The following is a 24854-nucleotide window of genomic DNA, read 5'->3' as shown; positions in this document are numbered from 1 at the left end:
CTCATGTGCATTTTCATGTTTCTCAAAGTGTATATGTTAGTTCTGCTGGAGTGCAGTTTCGTTTTCAAGACTGTTTGAGGGTTTTTCCAGTCACTGGTAATTTGTGTGTGTACTAGTTCACTTTGATGGGGTGGCATACTTGTGCTTATTGTGTCATTGTCAATTTGACTGATCCGATTTTGGTTGGTGTTCATTTTACAAATGGTGTTACAGTTTCTCAATTGTTGCAAATTTGTGAAAGTTGATTTTAGTAGCTGTTCTACTTTTTACATAGTTTAGGCAGTCCATTCATGTGTTGTACAAGTTTGATTCCCCTCACTAATGCTGTTAGTCTGGGCTGTCTTCAGTACTTAAAAGTTTGGGTTTGCTGGTGGTGTACATTCGCATCAGGTTTCAATGTCACTTAGTATTATTGTGTCTGTCCAATCATCAGAGCTGTCTCTGACTCACATTATTCAGTTACAGGAGCAGCAAATTCAGAAACTATTGCAGAGTGTAACTCAGCTTACTCAGTTTTTGAATACAAAGGCTTCATCTCAGCCTGCTGCTCCAGCATTCCTACTGAATTTTTTAGATGTCTGACAGCCAGACAGAGAACTGGGCCACACGCTGTCAACAACTGGAGATGCACTTAGAGTATACGACATCCAAGGTCTGCAGCACAGTACTCACTTTATAGGAAGTGCGAGAACGGAAATCTTTCATTTGTGTTGTCAGTTTTTTCCAGACTCTTGACAGCAGACTTTGATTTATTAGTGGAACAGTTAGATGAGCATTTTTGTAGTAACAGTCCCCTCTGTCTGGGCCATTCGCACACCACATTCTTGGTTCCTGACAAACAGTCTTCCCCTTAGTTTTCAAGTGAGCTTGATCATAGACGGTGTCCAGACTGGGTGTCGACATGTTTTGTGTGGGGCCTGATGGGCCACTTTCAATAGAGTTGTTTACAATGTTGCTGTGTTGTGCAGCACTCGGTTTCATATTCACAGTGTTTTATGGCAGAAGTTCCTATGCCAAAAGCACTGCCCTTGCATGTGATGCCATCGGACACTGACTCTCTTGGCATCACTCTTGTCATTACCAGTTGTGTTGCAGTCGGCCCTTTTGTTATCACCAACCATTTCACTGATGATGTCAACTTACTCCTTGTCAGTCCTATTGTCACCAGCCTTGTTGTGGCTGGCCCTCTTGTCATCAGCAGCCTTGTCGACACTGATGCCAGCTCTCTCATCTATGTAGTTGTCGCTGGTCCCGTGACAGCCGGCCTCTCGACAATCAAACCAACTCCTCCAGAGGCGGCACTCTCGATGCCGATGCCAATGCCACCACCACCACCACCACCACTTTCCCCGTTGCTGCTGGTCTCATCATCTGCACTGGTGTCACTGATCCCCTGCTCTTCTGGGTCTTGGGTTGTGCCTTTGTGGAAATTTCACCACAAACACTGCCTGCACCCAGCCTTCTATGTCATCTGTGACGGCCAGCTGCTGTTCCCCTACGATTGCATGATGTTTCTTTCGCTGGGATCGTTTTCTTGTGTTGCTTAGTAGTTTAGCTCAGTATATTCATCTGCCTATGTGAAATTTTTATGTGCTTTTTCTATTCTTGTCTCAGATGTCAATCCTCCAGCACAACATGCTTGGCAGTCTTGTTTGCTGTACCTTACAGTCTTATTCAGATGTTCATGTCAATTCTGGGGTTTCTTTTTCTGGATACTGTTTTGGTCTTATTCAATGCTTGTGGGATGCAAGGTATGTTACAGTATATAGCATCTTGGTAACTTTTAAGGCAAGTTTCCACAATGGCTGTACTGTCGTTTCATTTTAGTTTTTGCAACAGTCTGCACTGGTAGCTGTGTTTTGCCTCCTGACTTGGATGCTGCGCTTCTCCGAGATGGTTGCACCATCTCATTTTAAGGGGAGAGGAGAGTGGTATATGCGTGGTTGCGTCCCCACATATTTGGCCACCATACTTATGTATGTGTTTTGTGGACCAGATATGTCTCTTGTCTCACCCTGGAGAAGAGCGACTGAGCTGTTTACCATCAAAGGTCCTGCAGCTGCCAAAGTGTTGCAGTCACAAGCACCTATTCGTGTTGGCACTGTCACGTGTCCATGTGACACTGAGCATGTAGACTTCCATCAGACAGGTACTGAGACTTGACTTCCACCCACTACTCCTAAGAGCACCGCTTCAGAGAAGCTGAGTCCACAAGCTCACTGTCTCCTGGAACTGTGTTGTTATGGCACCTTGCTGCTCATCTGTTGACTGCCTACAAGCTCCAAGCTTTGTAGGACCATGTTGTCATTTATCCTCCCTGCTCCTCACCATAAGTGCATGGACTTTGTCTTAACGAGCAACGGTTAGGCGCCATCAAGGATCAATGTTTCAGTTGCTATCTAATTGTTCGTACATTCATTCTCAAAAATTGTACTTAAGTTAGTTCATGTTAATAAATGAACAGTTGTTTCTGCAATATGTGTCTTTTAATACTGCCAGGTACACCACCACTCAGCAAAGGACATTTCAGGCATCATGTACTAAAATGACAAATACCACAACATCCTCCAACTGTGAATTGTCAGAAGACAGCTGGACTTAATTTCAGTCCTCTTATCTGGCAGGGAATTGATTGTACAATTAAAACAATTCACCGCACTGATGTTTGGTGAACACAGTACTATACACAGAGGTGACAAAAGTTATGGGATACCTTCTAATATCGTGTCAGACTTCCTTTCACCTGGTTTAGTACAGCAACTCAATATGAAATGGACACAACAAGTTGTTGGAAGCCCCTGCAGAAATATTGCTGCCTCCTTACCCATTCAGAATTTCGAAACTGTTGCCAGTGCAGGATTTTGTCCCATAAATATTCGATGGGATTCATGTCATGTGATCTGGATGGCCAAATTATTTGCCTAAACTTTCCAGAATGTTCTTAAAACCAATCACGAACAACTGTGACCTGGTTACATGGTGCACTGTCATCCATACAAATTCCATTGTTTGCTGGGAACATGAAGTCCATGAATGGCTGCAAATGGTCTTCCAAGTAACTGAACATTACCATTTCCATCAACAATCGGTCGGTTAGAACAGAGGACCCAGTACACTCCATGTACACACAGCCCACACCCTTATGGAGCCACCATTAGCTTACAGTGTCTTGTTGACAACTTGGGTCTATGGCTTCATGGGGTGTACACCACACTCGAACCCTGCCATCAACTCTTGCCAACTGAAATTGGGATTCATCTGACCAGGCCACCATTTTTCATTTATCTAGGGTCCAACCAATATTGTCACAAGTCCAGAAGAGGTGCTACAGCGATGTTGTGTCGGTCTGCTGCCATTGCCCACTAATGCCAAATTTCGCTGCACTGTCCAAACAGGTACATTTGTTGTACACCCCACACCGATTTTCTCAGTTATTTCATGCGGTATTGCTTGCCTCTTAGCACTGACAACTCTATGCAAACAATGCTGCTCTCAGTCGTTAAGTGGAGGTTGTTGGCCACTGTGTTGTTTGTGGTGGGAAGTAATGCCTGAAATTTGGCATTCTCAGCACTCTCTTAACATCTTGGAATATTGAATTCCCTAATGATTTTCAAAATGGAATGTCCCATGCATCTATATCCAACTACCATTCCGTGTTCTAAGTCTGTTGATTTGCATCGTGCAGCCATAATCACTTTGGACACCTTTTCATATGTATCACCTGAGTACAAATGACAGCTCTGCCAATGCACTGCTCTTTTATACCTTGTGTATGCGAAACTATTACCACTTGTATATGTATATATTGCTATCCCATGACATCTGTCACCTCAGTGTATAGTAATGGAATATGTGGTAGTTCTTTGTTCACGTGCATCATGACAATCTCCACGATGTAACAGTGCAGCTTCCAATCTAATACAGTAGCACATATAATATCAGAACAAATTCATCTTGAGTCGGAAAAAGCTTTTAGGCTGTTTGAATCTTTTAGTTTTAGCATTTAACTTTCACTCATTGTAGGTGGGTGACAGTATTCTACAAAACTGTCCCAGGAATGTCGGCCACAAAATGTTTACATTAGACAAGAAGTACTAGTATTTCAAACAACATATAGCAATTTTCATCACTATGAAGATATAGAAAGAAAGGTCATATTCTTTTAATTTAGAGTTGATTACAATATCCATTGACATAGTGACATTTAACTGAAAAGTTAGAAAGTCACTGGCTTCAATCCACAGCTTGGAATGTTACAGTATTTCTGGTGAGATATGGTGGCCTCGAGTATAATCCACAGTGCACAGAATCAGATATTCTGTAATAAATTGTTCAAATATTGCTAATAAATAAACATTTGCTTTGGGCCAGTATGGAACACCAACTTTACATCTACATCTACATGACTACTCTGAAATTCACATTTAAGTGCTTGGCAGAGGGTTCAACAAACCACAATCATACTATCTCTCTACCATTCCACTCCCGAACAGCGCGCGGGAAAAATGAACACCTAAACCGTTCTGTTTGATCTCTGATTTCTCTTATTTTATTTTGATGATCATTCCTACCTATGTAGGTTGGGCTCAACAAAATATTTTTGCATTCGGAAGAGAAAGTTGGTGACTGAAATTTTTTAAATAGATCTCGCAGCGACGAAAAACGTCTTTGCTTTAATTACTTCCATCCCAACCTGCGTACCATATCTGCCACACTCTCTCCCCTATTACATGATGATACAAAACAAGCTGCCCTTTTTTGCACCATTTCGATGTCCTCCGTCAATCCCACCTGGTAAGGATCCCACACCGCGCAGCAATATTCTAACAGAGGACGAACGAGTGTAGTGTACGCTGTCTCTTTAGTGGACTTGTTGCATCTTCTAAGTGTCCTGCCAATGAAACGCAACCTTTGGCTCGCCTTCCCACAATATTATCTATGTGGTCTTTCCAACTGAAGTTGTTTGTGATTTTAACACCCAGGTATTTAGTTGAATTGACAGCCTTGAGGATTGTACTATTTATCGAGTAATTGAATTCCAACGGATTTCTTTTGGAACTCATGTGGATCACCTCACACTTTTCATTATTTAGTGTCAACTGGCACCTGCCACACCATATAGCAATCTTTTCTAAATCACTTTGAAACTGATACTGGTCTTTGGATGACCTTACTAGACGGTAAATTACAGCATCATCTGCGAACAACCTAAGAGAACTGCTCAGATTGTCACCCAGGTCATTTATATAGATCAGGAACAGCAGAGGTCCCAGGATGCTTCCCTGGGGAACACCTGATATCACTTCAGTTTTACTCGATGATTTGCCACCTATTACTATGAACTGCGGCCTTCCTGACAGGAAATCACGAATCCAGTCACACAACTGAGACGATACCCCATAGGCCCGCAGCTTGATTAGAAGTCGCTTGTGAGGAACGGTGTCAAAAGCTTTCCTGAAATCCAGAAATACCGAATCAACCTGAGATCTCCTGTCGATAGTGGCCATTACTTCATGCAAATAAAGAGCTAGCTGCGTTGCACAAGAACGATGTTTCCTGAAACCATGCTGATTACATATCAATAGATCGTTCCCTTCGAGGTGATTCATAATGTTTGAATACAGTATATGCTCCAAAACCCTACTGCAAACTGACGTCAATGATATAGGTCTGTAGTTCGATGGATTACTCCCTTTTACCCTTCTTAAACACTGGTGCGACCTGCGCAATTTTCCAGTCTGTAGGTACAGATCTATCGGTGAGCGAGCGGTTGTATATGATTGCTAAGTAGGGAGCTATTGTATCAGCATAATCTGAAAGGAACCTAATCGGTACACAATCTGGATCTGAAGACTTGCCCGTATCAAGCGATTTGAGTTGCTTCGCAACCCCTAAGGTATCTACTTCTAAGGAACTCATGCTAGAAGCTGTTCGTGTTTCAAATTCTGGAATATTCCATTCGTCTTCCCTGGTGAAGGAATTTCGGAAAACTGTGTTCAATAACTCCGCTTTAGCGGCACAGTCGTTGGCAACAGTACCATCAGCACTGAGCAGCGAAGGTATCGACTGTGTCTTGCCGCTTGTGTACTTTACATACGACCAGAATTTCTTCGGATTTTCTACCAAATTTCGAGACAATGTTTCGTTGTGGAACCTATTAAAGGCATCTCGCATTGAAGTCCGTGCCAAAGTTCGCGCGCCTGTAAATTTTAGCCAACCTTCGGGATTTCATGTTCTTCTGAACTTCGCATGCTTTTTCCGTTGCCTCTGCAACAGCGTTCGGACCTGTTTTGTATACCAAGGGGGGTCAGTTCCATCTCTTACCAATTTAGGAGGTATGAAGCTTTCTCATAAAAAATGTGTCAGTCTCAGGATCAGTTTGGGAACATTCTTGCACACACATGAAATATCATTTGCCCCTCCCCCTTCATTTTTCCATGCAAGCGGCATTAACCCCCCCCCCCCCCCCACCTCCTCCCAATTCTTCCCTCTAACTGCAGTCACTGTTCCTTGGGTTCTTGGTACGACCTTTAAGAACAAATCGAAATGTAGTGAGTGTGGTAACAGATTGTTTTCGCTAATAATTATGATACACCCTACGTACAAATTTTTCACTAGTTTTGCCTTTGGCACCCCTCTCAGCTTGGCACTCCAAGCAGCTGATTCTGTCGCTTGGGCCCTTCTACCAGCTCTGTACAGTTTTTCCTCTTATATGCCTGCTTTGTAAGCTTATTTTCTCCAGATTTTCTATTAAATCAAAGTTACACTTCGCATTATGATGAACTCATTGTACTGGATCACATGGTGCGACCCACAGACAGACCTCCAGCCAAGAAGCTAATGTGTAAGTGAAGACAATCTTTTCAGTATGTACACTATTTGTTCTATCTCACTCTGTGTATAGGTAGAACACAGTCTACGATCACTCACACTGGCTGTAACAAATGGTGGAACAATCAGGCAGTTCCCGAGGCCAACACAAAGTTCAGAACATATCAAGTCATTGTAAGCATTCACAAAAAGTCCAGGAACCAATCTGAATTGAAAATGTAATACAGGCAAGATCAACCACTCTACTAAAAAATGGCAAATATCTAAGGCTTCAAGGAACTAATGAAACTAACTGACGAGAGTGGGGCTGCAGTATTTACAGGCTCTGTCATGTCAGTGGCTTGCTTGTGGCTGCTGCGGCACGGCTCATGTAGGTTGGAACATGTAGTCCTAACCTGAATGCCTGACCTGTCCTTCATGCCACTACTTAGCCCGGCCCAGGAATTGGAATCACTATTGAATATTAAACCCCTTCCCCCTTTAACTGGCATGTAGGATCGAAAATTGCCCAGCTTATGCCAGCTTCAGCAAGGAAGTGGAGAGAGAATTGCCAGAATCCTGGCCAAAAGCTCCCATGGTAGTTCCATGATGTGAATGGCTAGGTCAGATACAGACACAGTCAGTGGGACTTCTGACCAATTGACAGATTCTGGTCCTGCCTGCAGGGAGTGGATGCCACACGTGTGGAGATGGGAAGAATGGTTCGGCCTCCCTGGTCAACTTAGTCTGAAAAATCTCCACCTTCATCGACTATGTGGTAATAGGTTCACTGGTGTTGGTGGGAGCCTAAAGTGGCTCAGGAGTGGAAGTGGTTCCAGCTCCTTTGGCTCTCACTGCCAGTCAATGTCGATCTCTTTTTGACATGTATCATGAGGGCGGAGTTTGTAGTGGTAGCAGGCAGGCTGCTCAGCAGGCTTGTCCTGAGCACTGTTGTGTAGATCTTGCCCAGTCGACAGCTGAAGGGAAGAAGGGGGCGGTATGTCTTGTTGTGGTTGGAGCTGATTTTGATGCCTGATCAGATGCTCCTGGCTGCCCGCAACCTCAAACATTTGCCCCTCCATTTTGCTGATGGTGGCATCTTGGGCCCATCCAGGCCCCAGTTGAAAGTGCCAGCCAAGAAATGGAAGTTCAGGGAGTAATAATGATGGGGTCATGGGTGGTGGACCTACTGAATCAGATGCAACAGGTTGAAGATAGTGCGGGGTCTGTGCTGGTGTGAATTTTGACTGGGCTATGTCCATTTACAAGGTGAAACGGTACATGGTGAAGAAGCTGGTGAATGCTTCCCCAGAGTCGGCTGAAGTCATTATCTTGTGCACCTGTGTTTCGAATGTCGCGGGATAGCAATGGGTGGTGGTTGGGTGCTCACTGTCACTGCAGTGACAAAAATCCTGAAAAGCAAATGCCTCAGGGTGGAAGATGCCTCTCTATTGGAAATATGGTGGAAGAGGGCAAGAATGTCAGCTGCTGTGGTGGAGGTAGCCACCTGTGGCACAATTGGAAGGTTACAGAGGATGTCGACAATTAGCAACCAAAGCAATCACATTGATCCATGAATGCACTCTTTGATAGTGTTTGGTCAAGGTGTGGCCACGAGTTCGAAATGTTGTGCTGGGGTGGACTAAATGGGGGGCGCATGCCTAGCAGTGCAACATCAGGACTGACGCACGATGCCGTGCTATGGCCTCCGTTCTGCATGTTCCTGAATGTACTATGTGGAGGAACTCCAGTATGTGGGGACAGAGCACGGAAGGAACTACCATCCGGCATTCAGAATCATCCATAGCTAACAATATGACACCATCAGCAATGTTAAGCCTGTGCTGAAACGAAAATAACAGTGGTTTTATCACACCTGTATTGAGCACTCCCGACAGTATCATCGTCTCTGATGAACACTTGGCGTAGAGGACAACATACTGGGTTCTGTTACTTAAGGAGCCTTTGAGCCACTCTCATATCTGGCAACCTATTCTGTATGCTCGTACCTCTGTTAAGCTTGCAGTGTACGTGTGTGGTTCGAAGAGCACCAGGATGAGTTTACTGTACTTCCATGGCCACCAAATGCCCTGGATTTAAACCCGACCAAGAATCTGAGCGACCACCTCGATTGGACTGCTTGTGCCATGGTGCCATGGATTCTCAGCCAAGAAATCTAGTGCAGCTGGCCATGACACTGGAGTCACTATGGCTCCATATCCAAGGTGGTACCTTCCAGAACCTTATTGACTCTCTTCCTGCAAGTCTCGCAGGAGTCTGCACTGGTTATTCAGGCCTTCAACAGGTGGTCACATAAATGTGACAATACAGTTTACCACCACCAGAAACACCACCACAACATAATGCTCCTAATTAAATCAGCTGACTATAAAGCCTTCACAATAACTGCTCTATCAGGAGTGAGACACAACATAAGAGATTTTTAAAATCAAATTTACGAACTACATAATATACACATAATAATTAATATACAGAATGTCATAATTATTTATTTAACCCTTTTCTGGCTATGGGCATATGTATATGCCAAGCGGGTAGAGTGCCCAGACGGCTACAGGCATACATGGACACCCTGCAGGTAGAACAGCCAGATGGCTACGGGCATTCATTTACACCTGGCAGGCAGGAAGCCCTGACAACTGGGCGCAGGAAGAGGTAAATGTGCACAAAGGAATGGCGACAATCCAACATTCCTGCCAATGCCATTATTAACTACTCCTCTTGGTGATGTCGGGAAGTGCTACAACTTTTACCTGCTCCTGGTTGCTTACAAGTTGATCGAATACATACAATTTGATTTGGCTGGTATTACACTATCATATTTATCAGTCCAACCTGATATGTCAAATATTTATGTCACACAAATTTGATAGTATAAGAGGGAACTTTGTCAAATTTCACCTTTCTTCAAAGAAATACGATCAAATCTAGGGGGTCACTGTAGATTTGATCATAAGCCTCATTCGTCTCCTGTTCACTGCAATGCGGAATGTAACCACTTGGAGTGCTGACATTGTTACACCTATTTGATATCTGTAGTGTGTTTGTAAACTTGCTGTGACTGGTGTGTGTGTGTGTGTGTGTGTGTGTGTGTGGGGGGGGGGGGGGGGGGTGAAATAGGGTCACAGTGCATGCTATTAATCATGTGCTGATAGGCAGGTGGGATATGCTACAGGTGACTTCAGCTATATCCATCCACCTCTGCATCTGGAAACATCTTCGAGTTTTCCATTCTACGTTGTCTATTTTGATTTATGGATGCGCAAGTAAAAAAGTGTCTCATCTGTTTCATACTTTTAATTAATTTTCCAGTTGCTGGAACACTATTTTTATTAATTAATTTATTCAAAAATAAAAATAGTACTTAATGCCCATACAGTGTACTAAGCATTTATTTACCTTCAGATATTTCACTTTCAATGCTTTATACATCGCTTCAGACATTTATGGAATTATTTTGGTTGATGTGCACTGTACTGTTAGCTTGAGTAGCTCTCTCCTGTAGTAAGAAAACGGAGTGTTTATGGGGACAAAGTTTTCTGCTTATGTAGCTTTCCTCAAGTGAGTACTCAGATTTTTAATACAAGGAGAAACTTTACTGAGCAAACACTAAAACACACTCTCATCCATTCATAAGTAATTTAGATAATACCTGACATCCTCCACTTGCAGTTCTTATAACAAATTATCACAACATAAATCACATGGCTTCACTCAAATATGTTCCCCTTTCTTTAGCCACTTCTCTTTCACAGGCACACACAAAGCAACTGCTGTACAAGCAACTGCAGCACATAATAAGTTGTTATTGACCGCCACCTTGAACTTTGATGAAAACTACACTATGTGATCAAAAGTATCTGGACACCCCCGAAAATATACATTTTTCATATTGGGTGCTTTGTGCTGCCACCTACTGCCAGATACTCCATATCAGTGGCCTCAGTAGTCATTAGACATCGTGAGAGAGAAGAATAGAGCGCTCCACGGAACTCACAGACTTCAAACATGGTCAGGTGATTCGGTGTCACTTGTGTCATACATCTGCATGCGAGGTTTCCACACCCCTAAACATCCCTAGGTCCACTGTTTCCAATGTGATAGTGGAGTGAAAATGTGAAGGGACATGTACAGCACAAAGGCGTACAGGCTGACCTTGTCTGTTTACTGACAGAGACCACCGACAGTTGAAGATGGAATATGCAGACTTCTATCCAGGCCATCACACATGAATTCCAAATTGCAGCAGACTCCACCGCAAGTACTATGACAGTTAGGTGGGAGGTGAGAAAACTAGGATTTCATGGTTGAGCGGCTACTCATAAGCCACACATCACGCTGGTAAATGCCACACGACATCTCGCCTGCTGTAAGGAGTGTAAACATTGGACGATTGAACAATGGAAAAACGTTGTGTGAAGTGACAAATTATGGTACGTAATGTGGGGATCCGATGGCAGGGTGTGGGTATGGCGAATGCCTGGTGAACGTCATCTGCCAGTGTGTGTAGTGCCCACAGTAAAATTCGGAGGTGGCGGTGTTATGGTGTGGCTGTGTTTTTCATGAAGGGGGCTTGCACCCCTTATTGTTTTGCATGGCACTATCACAGCACAGGCCTACACTGACGTTTTAAGCACTTTCTTGCTTCCCACTATTGAAGAGCAATTTGGGGATGGCAACTGCATCTTTCAACATGATCGAGCACCTGTTCATAATGCACTGCCTGTGGCGGAGTGGTTAAATGACAATAACATCCCTGTTATGGACTGGCCTGCACAGAGTCCTGACCTGAATCCTAAAGAACACCTTTGGGATGTTTTGGAACACCGACTTTGTAACAGGCCTCACCGACCGATGTCGATACCATGAAAAATGGGCTGCCATTCCTCAAGAAACCTTCCAGCACCTGACTGAATGTATACCTGCGAGAGTGGAAGCTGTCATCAAGGCTAAGGGTGGGTCAACACCACATTGAATTCCAGCATTACCAATGGAGGGTGCCACAAACTTTTTAGTCATTTTCAGCCAGGTGTCTGGATACTTTTGATAGCATTGTGTATGTTGACAGTGTAATATCCCTTTTTAGTACCACATCAAAGATCTTTGTCAAAGAAATCTGACGAATATTTGATCATACAGGATGTACATGAAGTCCGGGATCACTTTCAATTATTTATTGCACAAGAACCAAACATTGTACACATATCATACATACACTCCTGGAAATTGAAATGAGAACACCGTGAATTCATTGTCCCAGGAAGGGGAAACTTTATTGACACATTCCTGGGGTCAGATACATCACATGATCACACTGACAGAACCACAGGCACATAGACACAGGCAACAGAGCATGCACAATGTCGGCACTAGTACAGTGTATATCCACCTTTTGCAGCAATGCAGGCTGCTATTCTCCCATGGAGACGATCGTAGAGATGCTGGATGTAGTCCTGTGGAACGGCTTGCCATGCCATTTCCACCTGGCGCCTCAGTTGGACCAGCGTTCATGCTGGACGTGCTGGACCGCGTGAGACGACGCTTCATCCAGTCCCAAACATGCTCAATGGGGGACAGATCCGGAGATCTTGCTGGCCAGGGTAGTTGACTTACACCTTCTAGAGCACGTTGGGTGGCACGGGATACATGCGGACGTGCATTGTCCTGTTGGAACAACAAGTTCCCTTGCCGGTCTAGGAATGGCAGAACGATGGGTTCGATGACGGTTTGGATGTACCGTGCACTATTCAGTGTCCCCTCGACGATCACCAGTGGTGTACGGCCAGTGTAGGAGATCGCTCCCCACACCATGATGCCGGGTGTTGGCCCTGTGTGCCTCGGTCGTATGCAGTCCTGATTGTGGCGCTCACCTGCACGGCGCCAAACACACATACGACCATCATTGGCACCAAGGCAGAAGCGACTCTCATCGCTGAAGACGACACGTCTCCATTCGTCCCTCCATTCACGCCTGTCGTGACACCACTGGAGGCGGGCTGCACGATGTTGGGGCGTGAGCGGAAGACGGCCTAACGGTGTGCGGGACCGTAGCCCAGCTTCATGGAGACGGTTGCGAATGGTCCTCGCCGATACCCCAGGAGCAACAGTGTCCCTAATTTGCTGGGAAGTGGCGCTGCGGTCCCCTACGGCACTGCGTGGGATCCTACGGTCTTGGCGTGCATCCGTGCGTCGCTGCGGTCCGGTCCCAGGTCGACGGGCACGTGCACCTTCCGCCGACCACTGGCGACAACATCGATGTACTGTGGAGACCTCACGCCCCACGTGTTGAGCAATTCGGCGGTACGTCCACCCGGCCTCCCGCATGCCCACTATACGCCCTCGCTCAAAGTCCGTCAACTGCACATACGGTTCACGTCCACGCTGTCGCGGCATGCTACCAGTGTTAAAGACTGCGATGGAGCTCCGTATGCCACGGCAAACTGGCTGACACTGACGGCGGCAGTGCACAAATGCTGCGCAGCTAGCGCCATTCGACGGCCAACACTGCGGTTCCTGGTGTGTCCGCTGTGCCGTGCGTGTGATCATTGCTTGTACAGCCCTCTCGCAGTGTCCAGAGCAAGTATGGTGGGTCTGACACACCGGTGTCAATGTGTTCTTTTTTCCATTTCCAGGAGTGTATGTCAGTTTCAAGAGAAACCATGAAAGTTTTTTTTTTTTTTCATGTATACTGCTACAGCGTAGTTTGGTAATTTGCTGATAGTCAGCGCTAGTCGCAAACATTTGTGAGTTCAGGTGTGGAGCGAGCTGTTTCATGAAATGCCTCCCCAATCACCAGACCTCAAACCGTGTGACTTATTTCTGTGGGGACATATTAAAGATCTGGTGTATGTACCGCCTATACCACGTGATGTAGCAGAGCTTCGGGAGAGAATACGGGAAGTGACTGCCACAGCTGATGATGCCATGCTGGGACGGGTATGGCAAGAATCTGATTACCCTACTGACATCCGCTGGGTAACTCATGGTTCGCATATCGAATGTTTGAAAAAAACATTCAGTTTCTCTTCAAAATCCAATATGTATGATGTATGTACAATGTTTAATTCTTGTGCAATAAGTAATTGAAAATGTTCCAGACTTTATGTACACCCTGTATTTCTTTGTCAAAGAAATATGACAGTGTAATACCAGCCCTTCCTAATGTACAGACAGCAAATGACACAAAAATACATAATCTGAAGGGCATAAATTATCCTAATGAAATGAGAGCAGTACAGCATATACTTGCAGATTCTCAGCAACACACAATCATGTGGAACAGAAAACAGCATGCAAGGCCAAGTAACTGTAATCTGATTTCCTAATCTATAAAGTACACGACGCATACATATATTATAAGCTGAAAGACCTTGAGTTCTCCTCAGAACTGGCATATCAGATGTTTCAAAAGACGAACAGAGTAGCAAAATACTTGCAGTTTCTCAACAGCTCTCGCAGCTGTGTGGAACAGAAAATGGCACACATGGCCAAGTAAATGTAATCTGTAATTTATTTAGTAAACAAAGTTGTGCTCGCATGTAAGTTGTTACTTTTTATCTATAGATGACCGGTTTTGATCTTCTACAGAGATCATCATCAGATCTACATTCCTTGGTGACAGTAGGAATTGCTGGCATGCAGCAGGTCCATCTGTGCTGGCACTGAGAACATAGCATGGATGGGCTGGCTCCATGCCAGCAATTCCGGCTACAACCAAGGAATGTAGATAGGATGATGATATCAAAACTGGTCATCTGCAAATAAAAAGTAACAACTTATACAAATAAAAGTAAGACTGTGTTTACTAAATAAATTGTAATATTATTAGAGAGCTGTATCCTGGAACAATGTTCCACAAAATTTTAACTGTAATTCGGTTTCACATAAAGTGAAAGGGCATGAAATACCCCCCAGAAATGCATATCAGTTGTTTTAAAATGCAAACACTGTAGTTAAATACTTGCAGTTTCTCAGCAAGTCTCACGGTCACACAGAACAGGCAACGGCACATATGGCCAAGTGGCTGTAATTTGATTTCCTAATCTGCAAAGTACACTTGACAGCAAAAAAAGTGGGTCACTGCCGAATACAACCAACATAATGTAGCTGTGTTGCAGGTCCTCTAAACACCAAAACCCCGTGGGTTACAGTCGTTTGACTACACACAATGGGTACCACAAGAGACTCCTAGAGACCAAAGGTCTTTATGGCAGTCAGTCTAAGTGTCAACTAATATCGTCATACAAAGCATATTAAAAAAACACATTCTTAGCGATAAGACACCCCATAACACTCATAAACTAACTTTAATTATACAAGTGACATTCCAAAAGTTCTGAGAAAACAGATTATTTTACATATATCGTACAGTAATCCTTAGTCAAAATTAAATACTTGAGACAATATATGGAGTTACAAAGCTGTATGACAATTGGAAAAAAAGTTTTTCGCTCTCGAAAAGGTTTTACATCCATGTGCTGAACGTCATTCAACAGCGAGTGGCTCTTGAAACTGGATATTGGACGAACCAGTGAAAAATCGCGATTAACGGCAACAAGCACTCTACGGAAATCTCAACATTAACAGCGAATCGCCAGTAATATCATTGTTCTCGTAACACCTCAACAGCTACGTGTACACAAATTTGAACTTCAAATAACATGACCAACATCGTCGTTCTGGACCTGGATTCAAACCCAGCACCTATAGCCATTGCTAATTAAGCTAAGCTTTGTTTGTGCCTTATTGAGACCCAATCACTAGGCATAAAGAGACATGAAGTATAGATGTTTGCACCAATGTCAGTTATCAATTCAGACCCTGAAAATAAATGACGAAAATGTTTGTTCCGAACTGGGAATCCTGTCATAACAGTTACCTTCCTGGGAACTACCCCCCCAACGACGTTTAATATGGTGCCATTCACAAGGAACAAGGTATGCTCATGTTTAAAATAGAAATGCCATCATGTAAAGCTTGTGACAAGGATGCGAACCCAGCACCTAATTGGTCTGTTAATGAAGTACGTAAAATCAGAAGTTAAATATCAAATGTTTTCACCAATAGCGAGATGTTGGAACCTTAAATGACGATAGAATTGTTTTTGCCTGACTAGGATTCGAACCCAGCATCTAGCGCCGTTGTTCTCTAGCCAGGAACAGACGATAAATAGCTATTGTTGGTTCACCAGTAGCGAGATGTGCGCATGTTTAGCTAGACATCAGGCGATGAAAAGTTCTGTGCTGAATGGAATTCAAACCCCGCACACGTGGTCATGAAGACACTTTAACTATCAAATTCTTTTACAATAATAGCTAGGAGTGGCATATGTTTGTACTTACAATGATGTGATGGAAAATACTCTGCTGGCTAGAAGTTGAATCCACAACCTATTGTCGGTGATCACAATGAACACAACATCAAACCCAAATCTGTTTTCGCCAATAGGATGGAGAGGAATGTCTGAATTTGAAAAGAAGTAAGATAATGTTTGATCTTGTAATGTTGTGATAAAAAGCTCATCATGTGGCTGTGAGCTGAAACGAACACGTTACAGCTGACAACGCACGAAGAGACATTGAAAATGCAACTATTTTTCACTAGTAGTTCGGACTGCACATGCTAGGGCTTGAAATGAAATAATGAATATTTTGTGCTGATCAGGATTCGAAACCATGTAGATGCCTTTCGAGGAGACCTAGAAGAGTTTGCAATCTTGGGGAACACAGTGAAATCGAATTCGAATCCCAGTCCAGCACCACAATTTTCAACGTCTCAGTTTCAAATAAAGTAAAAGCCTTGTGAACTTACATGGCCATTGGTTCATTAAATGAAATATGTTTTCTAGTTTACGACGGCTTGCTGGTGACAGAGTCTCTGCCTTCCAGGGTTTCTCCATCTGTCACAGCTCAAACGAATGCCACTCTGCCGCAGTCGGCAGCGAAGGAATGTTGTCTTTACTGCGGATATTGAGCTACGGAGGTTGCTGGTGTTCTGCACTTGGCGTTACTAGGGGTGAAGGAGAGTTACTTGTGTGTGTTAAAAATCTACCACCTGACGTGAGATGTGAACCCACACATTTTACACATCAATACAAGATTAATCCACCAGACCACAGAACCCCCTGCCAAGCACATAATTATGAATTGCAGAGTATTCATTTAGATGTAGATGCTGATGTCAAGGGACGGGTAACAGGAAGGACGGTGGGATCTAGGAATGGACAGAAGAGCAGAAGTGCAAAATATAAGCGTGAAATGCTTGCAAAGTATTGCTTACTTAGATGTGTGCCACAGTTTGTTTTATCTTAGGACTGAGAGATAAGGAAGGACTGTTTTCAGAACAAAGAATGGATTATAGGGAAGGGGAGATCAAAGAATACAGTTTCATAGGTGTTGAGAGGAATGATAGTAAAGACAGCAGCAATTAAAAGAGAAAATTTAGCGTCAATGGAAACCGCTAGATTTCTTTATAAAGTTTTGGGAGAATGGAATAGAAGGGCACTTGCGGCGATAGTGTCAGAGAGAGAGTGTGTGTTAGAGAGAATAAAGGAGATATTAACAATGAGTAAACATAATATGAAATCGTTTGGGTATTGTGTGGAGGACGGAGGGTGTATTCATGGATGGAGGGGAAGAGAGAGATGTATTTGAAATAACGAAAACTACTGTGACAGAGTCCATCTACACTGATTAGTTTTGAAGTATCTAGACAGGGTATAAATGAAATCAAAATAGAATATTTAACAAACTGTATGTTCAAAAGAAACCCACTTGAATTAAAAAGGCAACTCAAAGGAAAACTAACCCATATTGTATCTTTTCTGTTGCCACGTGATCTTCCAATAGCTCCCAATAAGGAAAAATGACAAAAAAGAAGACATAACAAAACATTTTAAGGACTCTAATATTTTATTCAGAATCCTTCATTATTTTGTACTTCTATAATGCGTTTTGGCATAGAATGTATAAGCCATCGGACATAACAGCCTGAAGAAGCAACTTCCTCCCAGGCTTCCAGGATGCAGTCCAAAGAGCGTAACCAGTAGTTGGTTGGTTTCATGGCCAGTTCTCTGTTAATGTTCTGGTGACCTCAGCCCACATGTTTTCCATGGGGTTCATATGAGCCGCCCGTGGCGGCCAGTCCATGACATTAACACCACTCGTGGAGAGCCGCTGCTGAACAAATGCGGACTTGTGAATGGGAGAATGGTCCTCTTGCAATGTGACGTCCCCTTCTGCGTAGAGCATTCGCACTGACGGAAGCATCACATTTTCCAATATGTGGGCATACTGCAGGCTGTCCAGAGTTCCTTCTGTCCTGTGAAGAATTCCCGCCCCTCTCACAGAAATCCAACCTCAGCAGGTAACAGATAGCCGGCCACTTCTTCTCGTCGTGGTTACATATTTGCGTCGATGGCGAGTCCCTTGCGGCCTATAAACGATTCGTGGACCATCGTTATTGGTGGAAAACACCTTCTCATCAGTGAAAATGACATTGTCCCACAATGCCCTCAGATGGAGCTCCGCAAATGCTAGCCGGTATAAAACGTTGTCTTCGCTGAGCTCTTGTTTCACAGCGGATCGTCGTGCATGCAGTCCAGCATCCCTCTAATGTCACTGGAGCTGGGGAAGTTGGTCTCCCGCCACAACTTCTTCGCGTTCAGAAAGGGATTTTCTCTGCTCCTAGACCCTAGGTCCCTGTCTTCCTGCTGTGAGCTCACTCTCTTCCTGCCTGAGCTAGGAGCCCTGTTGGTGGTGCCTCTCAAGGCAGATCCTCCACCACCTCGTTGCAGTGGCATGTGGTACGCCATACCGTCTGCCAGTTTCTCTGACGGAACATCCTCCTCCTTCAATGAGAGCGACGACTCTGTCTCGAATAGACCTCTCCCAGTGAGCCATTACGGCAGAAAGCCTGATGTGTATTTCTGCTTGCCGCTCTTGTACTGATGCCAGGAGAAGAGGTAAACATATTTATGTCAAATGGAGCGGCACAGACAGAGGCATGTGGCGCAACTGTGTTGGCTTGTCCTGGGCTGTTGGCCCACCAACGCCACAGCCAGCTCGCTCACTTCTGTCTCGCCTCGGCCAGCCTGGCTGACCCATAGCTCGCAAGCCGCGGCTAGTACAGACCCGGGCCACAAGGCCACGACCACCCCTTGATGGATCAAGAGTTACACCTAACCTACCCAAGTCTGTAGTATAAACTAACACAGCTACAGCTATTATGCTATAACATGTGCAGGCACACTTACTGTTGACGATTCATTAAAATATTTGACGAACAATATGTTCACAAATACATTCATTTTAAACATAGCTACCACAAAATATTTCACCTAGCTAGCAATAGCATGATGCAGGAAACTATTCTTTCTTGTAAACGCTCTACATTAGATGTAGCCTTAAGAAAACGTGTATTCAACCACGACAACTAAGCGGAATGTAAAAATAAATAGGTTTGGCGTCAGCTTCTCCAAATAATAGTATATACGTAGTATATAATATACGTTTTGTGCACATATAACATGTACTCAGTGTCTCTGAAACAATATGTGCTGCACTACAGAAATTACTTTCTGCTGAGGCACTTCATTTACATCTCAATGATACATGACTACTAGTGAACATTGCTCTTTACAGCAGTCAATCCACTTGTAAACACCATGACATCGCAGATATTAGGCAACACGTTACTAGGGATGAGAAAAGCCTTAAGGTTTGCAACAAAACATGCTACTCCTAGCTACTACTGAATAAGAATTTGATTATTAACATGTCTTCATAACCTCGTGTGGCGTTCGACTCTCAGTCAGCCTCTCAGTCAGCATAGACGTTTTCATCGCCTTATTTCTAGTTAAATGTGCGAACATCTCGCTAATGGTGGACCAACATTGGACACTTCTCGTCTGTTCCTGGTTAGACAACGACGGTGGTAGGCGCTGGGTTCGAATCCCGGTCAGGCAATACAACTTCAGTCATCATTTAAGGTTCCAACCTCACTACTGGTGACAAACTGTCATATCTACATTCTGATTTTATGTACTTATTCAACAATCCGATTAGATGCTGGGTTCGCATCCTTGTCACCAGCATTACATGATGGCATTTCAATTTTAAACATGTGCATCCTTTGTTCCTTGACAATGCAACAATATATGTCGTCTTTCGAGGTTAATTACCAAGAAGGTAATTGTCATGTTAGGGTTCCTGGTTTTGTACAAACATTATGGTCATTTACGTTCAAGTTGAGAATTGATAACTGATACTGGTGCAAACGTCAATATTTGACATCTCTTTCTGCCTAGTGATCGAGTCTCGATAAGGCACAAAGCTTTGCTTGGTAAACAATGGCTTTACGTTCTGGATTTGCATCCGGATCCAGAATGAAGATGTTGGACATGTCATTTAAAGTACAACTTTCTGTACAAGTAACTGTTGATGAGTAATGTGAACAATGATATTACTTGTGATTCGCTGTTAATGTTGAGATTTCCGTAGAGTGCTTGGCGCCGTGAATCACGTTTTCTTTTAACTCTTAGTATTACATAAAGTTGATGCGAAACCACTCCCTGTTGAATGCTGAACGACATTCAGCATATGTTGGGTAAACCTTTTAGACAGCAAAGAACTTGTTTCCAATTGCCACACAACTTTATAAATCCATATACTGTCTCAAATATTTAATTGTGCCTAAGGATTACTGAACGATTTGTGACAAAATTAGCTGTCCCATAACGTTTGAAACGCCACTTACTGTAATTAAGTTTAGTTTACAAATGTTAAGGACTGTCTGATCTCTTCTGTACTATCGTGGTGTTACTTAACATCTGGATGGACTGTCATAAAGACCGGTGTTCTCTAGTAGTCTCTAGTGGTACCCATTGTGTATCTTACAATGACTGTACTGTTGAGGGTTGCGACGATGTGCAACACAGATATGCTATGCTGGTTGCATACATTCAGGTGCAGCCTACACGTTGGAATTCAGGCTTGACCCACTTTTTTTCTGTCGAGTGTACATGTGATACAAACATAGATAACGGAAAAGGGCATGAGCTATCCTACACATCTCATGCATCAGATGTTGCAAAAGGCTAGCAGTGCAGCAAAATATGTGCAGTTTCTCTGCAACACTCACAGCTGAACAGAACAGAAGACGGTTTGAGTTTTTGGCGACTTCTCTAGGAACTGGTCACTTTAAAACTTAATATCTTGAAAAGTATTGGTCCAATGTTAACGAGCTTTTTATGGGTTGCAGGCATGTACATTTCTAGTGTAAACCCTAAGTCACATCATTTTCCTATCACAAGTAAAAAAGTTCTTACCATTTTTCTAAACAAACTTTTTCCTAGCCTAGAAAAAACTTGTAATAGAAACCCTGGATTAGTTTTGAAGCTCTCTTTTTTGGTTATAAAAAACAGCAACCACTGTGACTGTACAGTGTGACACTGATTTAAAGAATATTATTGAAGAGTGGTTCTATGTGCACTGGAACATGCGATTAGCTGACAGTGGCCGAAGCCTGCAGCGGTAGTAGGGCTGAGTCAGCCATCTGCCAGTGAGGTGCACAATACCTTCACCCCTTTAGCTGGTCAGAAAGACTGAGCCGGTCGGGCAGACTAGAAACTTGGACATAGCAGCCACAATGGGTTAAGTGTAAAAATTTACTACAGTCAACGTAGACAGAAACATTGTTGTTGTTGTTGTTGTTGTGGTCTTCAGTCCTGAGACTGGTTTGATGCAGCTCTCCATGCCACTCTATCCTGTGCAAGCTTTTTCATCTCCCAGTACCTACTGCAACCTACATCCTTCTGAATCTGCTTAGTGTATTCATCTCTTGGTCTCCCTCTACGATTTTTACCCTCCACGCTGCCCTCCAATACTAAATTGGTGATCCCTTGATGCCTCAGAACATGTCCTACCAACCGATCCCTTCTTCTGGTCAAGTTGTGCCACAAACTTCTCTTCTCCCCAATCCTATTCAATACTTCCTCATTAGTTATGTGATCTACCCATCTAATCTTCAGCATTCTTCTGTAGCACCACATTTCGAAAGCTTCTATTCTCTTCTTGTCCAAACTATTTATCGTCCATGTTTCACTTCCATACATGGCTACACTCCATACGAATACTTTCAGAAATGACTTCCTGACACTTAAATCAATACTGGATGTTAACAAATTTCTCTTCTTCAGAAACGCTTTCCTTGCCATTGCCAGCCTACATTTTATATCCTCTCTACTTCGACCATCATCAGTTATTTTGCTCCCCAAATAGCAAAACTTCTTTACTACTTTAAGTGCCTCATTTCCTAATCTAATTCCCTCAGCATCACCCGACTTAATTAGACTACATTCCATTATCCTTGTTTTGCTTTTGTTGATGTTCATCTTATATCCTCCTTTCAAGACACTGTCCATTCCATTCAATTGCTCTTCCAAGTCCTTTGCTGTCTCTGACAGAATTACAATGTCATCGGCGAACCTCAAGGTTTTTATTTCCTCTCCATGAATTTTAATACCTACTCCGAATTTTTCTTTTGTTTCCTTTACTGCTTGCTCAATATACAGATTGAACAACATCGGGGAGAGGCTACAACCCTGTCTTACTCCCTTCCCAACCACTGCTTCCCTTTCATGTCCCTCGACTCTTATAACTGCCACCTGGTTTCTGTACAAATTGTAAATAGCCTTTCGCTCCCTGTATTTTACCCTTGCCACCTTCAGAATTTGAAAGAGAGTATTCCAGTCAACATTGTCAAAAGCTTTCTCTAAGTCTACAAATGCTAGAAATGTAGGTTTGCCTTTCCTTAATCTTTCTTCTAAGATAAGTCGTAAGGTCAGTATTGCCTCACGTGTTCCAGTGTTTCTACGGAATCCAAACTGATCTTCCCCGAGGTTGGCTTCTACTAGTTTTTCCATTCGTCTGTAAAGAATTCGTGTTAGTATTTTGCAGCTGTGACTTATTAAGCTGATAGTTCGGTAATTTTCACATCTGTCAACACCTGCTTTCTTTGGGATTGGAATTATTATATTCTTCTTGAAGTCTGAGGGTATTTCGCCTGTTTCATACATCTTGCTCACCAGATGGTAGAGTTTTGTCAGGACTGGCTCTCCCACGGTCGTCAGTAGTTCCAATGGAATATTGTCTACTCCGGGGGCCTTGTTTCGACTCAGGTCTTTCAGTGCTCTGTCAAACTCTTCACGCAGTATCGTATCTCCCATTATAAATTCAAAACTTACACTGTTTGCAAGGAACTATGATAAATGTACCTGCTTGAAGTGAGTGGTCAGGAAGGCATTATTTACTGTAGCTAGAAAACATTGTTACTGGACCGATACCACTGACTGCTAGTCTGCAGACTGTCCTACCCCAAACTACAAACTGTATAGCAAGTGTATAGCTAGCAGGATAAGAAGCTGAGGTTAACCTAAAATCTAAATTCACTGGTCTTCAACCATGTCCACAGTGATGTAAACATGCCTATTTACCTATATAGCACAGGCTTGATTAATCATGTAAGGAAAGAAGATGATCACAAAATCTGCATTACATGCATTTTGATAACATGTCTATATTGTTACTGCTGCTATGAGGGCAATCACAAACTGTGCAAGCCCAAACCTTGTCTGTATATTTAAAGTTAAAGTAACGAAGATAGTGAAATTATGTGTACATGGTTTTTCATTTGACCTGAGCCATAAATACGTCTTTCTGTGCTGTGCTGTCAAAAAACAAATGTGGTCACAACTAAATTAATATAAAAATCATCAATAAAGCTGAACGTTTCACCACATCATTTAAATGTTTTGTATTGCTGCATCACATGAGAGTAGCTCTGCATTATTTAACTTAAAAGCCACTTTGTGCTGTAGAGACTGAATCGTAAGTTTTGTATTAGTAATGAGTAGCTTAACTCACACGATTCCATTTGCATGCAAGTGAATATGGTATGCAAGTACTGAAAAATGATTCTTTCAATTGCAGCTACTTGGTAACGAAGTTCAGCTGCATTGTGAATACAGTTTTATAATTATTCCCAGTGTGATTCATTCAAGGTTTTTTTCCTCTTCACCTAGTTTATGCCAATTTTAATGAAATACTTATTACTTTTATGACTTTCAGTAAATTAACCTCAGCCCAGCCTCATCCAATTGCCAATACTCAGTGGTGAGGTTCAAGTGGTGGGTCTCTGCTAAATGACACAGGCACAACAGCAACAATGGCATTAATAATAGCAGTCAAAATCTGATGCAAGTGTGTATATAAAAAGTGAACTAGGCATACATTGACTGTACAAAAGAGAAAGAAGACTGTCACATTACAAGCTCAATTAATTCAGTTGTCGAGATGCCACAATATTTTTCGTTGTTTACTAAATAAATTTTTCTAATTTAAAAAAAAAAAGAATGCCAAGACTGCAATTTTTTCGCTTAATATTGTTAAAGCACAATAACTAGTTTCAGTTGCATTCTGCAAAACCACCTTCAGATCTTAAACAAATAGAGGAAAATCAACCACACATATAACAAATCCATTTAACAGTATTGTATAAGTCATATGTTACTTAGCAGTAAAAGCAATAACATGTTACTTATACAATATTATTAAGTGGATTTGTTACAAGTTCACTTTTGCTACTGGCATTGGCTCTCCTTATGAATTTCGTTCAGCTGTTATACATTGTTTTATATCCTACTTTATTGTACAAAATTTTCTTGCGCTAATTTTCCTCTGCTTTTGCAAACTGAAGATGGTTTCAGAAAGCAACTGAAACTAGTTATTATGCTTTAATTGCATAAGGGGGGAAAATTGTGGTCCAGGCACTAATTTCTTTTTAAATTAAAAAGAAAATTAATAAATTATATTAAGACTACTGTATACACTCTGAAAGTCAGCCTTCATTAATTTTCCATTATGGTTGAATTTTTGGGACGTCCTTCACATGGGTCTACTGCAAGAGAAAGTTTAACACATCTAAATTTAGCTGCCTGTTTCTTAACTGTTCCAAATAATGGAGTT

The 24854-nt window shown here is 42.8% G+C and overlaps 1 protein-coding gene across 3 annotated transcripts in view; it reads right to left on the bottom strand.

Annotated features, from left to right (window-relative positions):
* The window catches only part of LOC124797997 (membrane-bound transcription factor site-1 protease), a 137794-nt gene that overhangs the window by 4949 nt on the left and 107991 nt on the right, over positions 1-24854 (bottom strand). The gene's annotated exons all lie outside the window — the stretch shown is intronic.

The sequence above is a fragment of the Schistocerca piceifrons genome, chromosome 5, assembly GCF_021461385.2.
Source record: "Schistocerca piceifrons isolate TAMUIC-IGC-003096 chromosome 5, iqSchPice1.1, whole genome shotgun sequence".
NCBI classification, from domain to species: domain Eukaryota; kingdom Metazoa; phylum Arthropoda; class Insecta; order Orthoptera; family Acrididae; genus Schistocerca; species Schistocerca piceifrons.
This window is presented reverse-complemented; position numbering and strand designations above follow the sequence as displayed.